The sequence below is a fragment of the Nannospalax galili genome, unplaced genomic scaffold (genome assembly GCF_000622305.1).
Source record: "Nannospalax galili isolate Female #2095 unplaced genomic scaffold, S.galili_v1.0 scaffold187, whole genome shotgun sequence".
NCBI lineage: Eukaryota > Metazoa > Chordata > Mammalia > Rodentia > Spalacidae > Nannospalax > Nannospalax galili.
Genome location: NW_008357584.1, coordinates 1,888,411 through 1,894,225, shown reverse-complemented (window position 1 = coordinate 1,894,225; position 5,815 = coordinate 1,888,411).

Below are 5,815 nucleotides of genomic sequence, written 5' to 3'. Positions count from 1 at the left end.
TGTCCTGTCCTACTCTGTACAGTCTCTTATTCTCCTATGTTCCATTATCCTTAGTTGTAAAGATTTGACTGCAGATGTGTCACCTAATACTGGCCATCTCCCAGGTGTATTTTCTCTGTGCCTGACCAGTAGCCTCTATCTGTTGCAAAAAGAAGTTTTTTGTTGAGTGCTGTATGGCATGCTTGTCACTCTAAGGGAGGTCTCTTCTATCTAGCACTGCGTTCCCTGCCAAGGAGCTCCCAGGTATACATACGCGTTAATGTTCAGACACTCTGTATGAATTTCTCATAGGCTTTCTAGGGCATCACTTTCCCCTCTAGGTTTCCTAGCCCCTGAGATTCACTCATCTCCGCTCTTTTTGCCCCCATCCAGCTTCCCTCCTCCCTCCCTCCCTAGTCACAGTGCCCCTATTATCCCCACCCTCCCACAATACCTCTTGACTCCCACCATATTTCCTCTCCTGACTTCCCTCCCTTCCCCACATCATGGCCCCTTGCATGTCCCTCCCTTCTCTCCTCCCTGCAGATTACTCCCACTTTTTATTATGTCCTCAAACTAAGGGCACCCAGATTGTAACAGGAATATTTAGACTTCCTGGGTCTACATAACCCCATAATTATAAGAAGAAATGTCAGCAAACTATCTCAACTTTAAGAATATATTATTTTATTTATTTTCATAGTCATTAAATCTGTTGCTTTCCTGAGCTCATTTCTGAAGTTGATATCTGGAAAAAAAAAAAAAAAAAGACTACACTTTCTTAGTATAAACGCTGTGCATTAAAAACTATTAAATTATTCAGCTGAATTTATAGAACATAAAATAAGCCCAAACTCTGTCAGATGAGCTTTTGATCTGAGGACTGAGGGAAGAAGGAAATTTTTGACCAATGCTGAGTTCTAGCAACATTTCTGATTAAAGTAATGATAATGAAATTCCACACCAAGCCACAAAGCCTTGTGAATATGCTTCAGAATCACATTTACACTCAATGAATTCAAATTAGTTACTCTCATCAGTCAAATAGCAGAAACAAAAGTTGAAGTCGTAATCTCCTTTGTCAGCATATTGATTGATCAACTCTGTAACAAAAATCGGCAGGGACATGGTTATACCAATGACTCGGGGGAGGGCGTGATTCCTGTTTTGTTAAGCTGCCCACTAAATTTAGTAACATGCACCTTAAAGTTCTTGAAATAGAAATGTTGTCCACAAATAGGAACCCAATCAATGTTTTTCCTTATTATTTATTTTTAACTTCATACTTACAAACAAAAAATAAAAGCCAAGAGAGTTATCTCCCAACTGCAGACTAGGGACTAAGCCTGAAACACTTTTACATTGCCTTTTAGGCTTTTACAACTTCCTCCATGTTTATTACATTCTTTTATAATGTCAGCATTCCTATAATACTCCAAATTTCTAAAAAGAAAGCACACATATGTCTCTACAGTTAGCAAGAAAATATTAAGACTAGGGCCATGATCTGCTCCCAGCCATCTTTAGAGATGAGTAGAGAATGGGACTTCTGGGGATAGAAGCAGTGGGACAGAAATAAAGAGAAAAGGAATGCAGACAAGAATTGGCCTACAATTCTCAAGTCATATACTATTTAAAATAAAGCCATAAGGCCCAATGAAATTATGTCTCATGAGTATCCACCATGAGTCACCATTACCATGAGTTCCTGGGGCCTGCTAGAAAGTAGAAGAAAGGTACTTGGAAAATATCTTGGGCCAGAGACTGGGCCCAGCAGAATCCACAGAAAAGCCTGCTTGTTTCATGTTGCTCCCACCAGTCAAAGTCTCTTGAATCAGACACCAGTAGCACAAGCCATAAAATAGTGTAACACAAGTGATGGCCGTACATCACCCTGGTTTCTGACAGACTCAGTTATATCTCCTTTGAGAACCTGTAATTGTCCTTACTGTCTTTAGACTCCTCTGATTACACATAGGATGGTTTCTACACACACACACACACACACACACACACACACACACATTTGTGCCTGAGTTGAATAATTCACCTTACTTCATATTACCTGAGAAGATCAAGAAACTGTGTGTTAATAGGAAGGGCTCCAGATTGGTGCCTCTAGGGGCAGAGCCTGCACAAACAGAAAAGCCAGAACCTAAGATCTTATGAAAAACCCAAGATCTTATGAAAAACATGCCATTTTAGGATATCAGTGAAGTGAATTGTAGTTGGCTTCTTCTGAATTCTGGGTTTAATTCCAAATAAAGCAAAACTCCCTACATCCTGAGCAGAGCAAGTCTGTGCATGTGGCCTTGATGTCTTCTCCCTAGGCAACCACCTCTCTCACCTTGGGACATCACAGCCAAGTTGCCAAGGATGTGTTTCCTTGCATGAAGGGGCTGATTCATGAAACATAGACTTGCACATCTGGGTCACACTGTGCCCTGGATTTTAAGAACACAGCAAGAGGCTGGGTGTGGACTGTACATTGCAGTGCTGCCCCTGACTTGTGTCAGCATGTCTTGGTATTTAAGCAAAGATGAAGTGTGTGTTTGTTTGTATGAAGAAAATTCAAAAAGAAATAAAATCATATTTAAGCCTCTTCACTGACAGGAAAGTCGAATCTGGTCAACATTTGAAATTGATCATTTTAAAAAGCTCTGATGTTAGAATACTAGTCCTAAAACAATCCTTTTCATGTACTATATATGTCATTTGATTAAACTTTAGAAGCCTACTGCAAGGTAGGATTTTATCTAGTCTACAAATGTAAAATGACTTTTAAAGACATTTCTGATCAATAATAAAGCTAAAAAAAGAGTAGTTTCTTAGCCTCTGTGAAAATGGTAAAAGGCAAACTTACTGTGTTTTCCTTAAAAACACATTTCCTAGGAATAAGAAACAACTGACTTTGTGGTTATGCCCTTCAAAGTTTTCAAGAAAAATGAATCAGAACAGCAGTTTTAAGGAATTCAGTCAAAAACAATTCTGGTTTATGTACCCTTTTGTTTACGTTATCTTTATTAGCATCTTTTTAAGGACAACTTTAGATTTGTTTGTTTAAATTATGAAGATAGTACAGAAATTCCTATATGCCCCCTACTTAATCTTCTGAGGTTAATGAATATCAACACTTTAATCTTAGAGCTTAAGCTTTATTCAGATTTCCTTAGTTTTTGCCCGATGTCCTTTTTCTACACATTGCATTTACCCACCATGATTATATTTCCATAGCATCTTCAAAAATACGGCAGTTTCTCAGACTTTCTACTTTTTAAATGACCTTGACAACAGTCAGGGGTACTTGTATTTCAGAGGTATATATGCAGATAGTTATTTTGTAGGCTCCTCAACTGAGATTCTCTGAAGCTTTTCTCATAGTTAGACTGGTTTACATATTGGGGGACTACCATGAAGTAATATGACAACTTCATTCCATTATATCAAGGATACTATCAGCATGTCTTAGCACTGTCAATATTGATCTTGATCACCCATCTAAGGTAGGGTTTGTCAGGATAAATGCCTTTTGGAAATTTTGTATAATGGTATAGCATAATCTTTCCTTAAATATTGCATTTGATTTTAAACATCATTTGTTCAGGTAGTAGTACCATTATTATTAGCTACCAACTGTTCTGGTCATAATATATTAAAGATGATATTGCATATTTAGGAGTGAGATGGGGGATTACATAATAGGAAAACTTATTTAGCGAGTTTTAAAGTTCATCATGTGTACAATTCCTGAGTAAAAATTGATATGATCAGTTCTTTCCTAGTGTATTGGATTTTTCAAAGCATGTTGCAATCATTCTGGATACTTTTTCCTAGAATCTCTATGAGGGTAGACTTTGGAGTCAGAGACTTGCATTTGATTCTGAGCTTAGCTGCCTGCTATTACCTGACCTTTGGAAAATTCTTTGGATCACCTCATCAATAAAATGAGTGTAGATATCACAGACTTTATATGTAAAAACTATGGAAGATCTCAACCAAGCTTATCAAATACATATGAGACAATCTCTTTAATCTCTTTTCTCTTTCATCCAATCCTCTAAACATAAATAAAAAAAGCTCAAGATCTGGGAATTATAAGGATAACCTGATAGCACTAAAGGTGACCTTCAATCTTTTAATATAGAATAAAATTGGTCTGTCTCTCTCTCTCTCTCTCTCTCTCTCTCTCTCTCTCTCTCTCTCTCTCTGGACTTGAAAGTACCTGATCATATGTGTGCCACAGTGCATGGGTGTGCAGATATGAGGACAACTTTCAAGAGTAAGCTCTCTCCTGGGTCCTGGGAATTGAACTCATGTCATCAGGCTTGGCAGCAAGCACCTTACCTGCTGAGCCATCTTTCCAGCCCTCGATAATCAAGATTAATCTTATAAATATCAAACAAATGTTTGATAATCAAAATTGTCTTCAAACCCATGGAAATCTTATGGGGGTAGACAAATATAGTTCCTGCATCCACCCAGATCTTAGTAGAGTACCAAGACCATGATGGTAAGAGAATCACACTTTCCTATAGTGCATGGTCATAATTCCAGACCTCTGCCTTGATTCTTTTATGCCTCTCAGAATTCTGGAGTTTTGCCACATAGTGTGTGATGCTAGTATTTAAAGGTATTCATTGTTCATAGAGCAAGGTTACTAGATGTAAGCCAGCTACTTCATATGAATACTATAGTGAAGAAATTGAAATGTCATCCAAAGACAGGGGAAAGTCTATACTAGAGATGTTCATCTGCAAAGTGAGTTTTCTGAAGACATTTCAATGATCACTTTTGACTATATTCCCTTTTTGTCTTAGGAATTAACTCCAATATAGGATACAACCCCACTGCTTGCCTTATTGTTTTATATTTAAAACAAAATTATCCATAGTAAACCTTTTTCTCCCCAGAAAATTTCTGATCTGTCACTTGCTGCTACTGTATGGTGTCAGGTGTGTTGCTGAACTCCCCTTAGCCTTGGCACACATCTATAAAATGTATGCAATCTGGTGGATTAAGTGACTATGTCTAGCACATTGATAATTTTGATGCAGTCTGAATTTTAATCCACTTTGGATAAGAGGAGTCAGTTTGTAGAATAACTGGCAAGAAACTACAGAGCATTATTAGCTCTCTACTTTTGCTGAAAAAAATTAGGCTCATCATGTCCTAGAAGGCCATTATTTTGACATTGTATTTAAGGCTAGTTGCTAATTTGACTCAGTTATTTTAGACAAGAATGTTTTCAAAAGACCTAAGTGATATTATTAACAAATAGGTTACATCTTCTCTTCACAGAGTTAAGCCTCTAATTATATGTTGAAGTGATTTATTAGTACTACAGGCTTAAACATTTCCTAACTATTAAGACTGACTAGAGACATAGGGTAACTGTCCACATGCACGGGATCTGACTGCAAAAGCACCACAGAGAAGGTGATACTTGGTGGATGAGTCACAAGGAATGGCTCAGAGAAAGGTATTAATTAGCTTAATAGGAAATTATAACAAGTAAAATATGGGTTAAGTATCAGTGAATTTCCCTTAAGGACATGCTTCCTATGATAGTAGAAAAGAGTCTTCTGAAGGATGTGATTAAACCTTCTAAGCTTAAGACCTTTAAAACGAGACTGAACAGAGTCCCTATGAACATACCAGAGAGAAGAATCCTACCTTAGCTGGGGGTGGGGTTGTGTTAGGTGATCTAACAGCCTTTGACACTGTTAAAGGCCTGGAGTGGCTGGTCTACCCACTAATTGAATACATTGTAAACCATCCATTAAATACAGGATTCTTTCCCTGGAAAATATAGCTGCCATTCCTGTTTGCGTTGTTT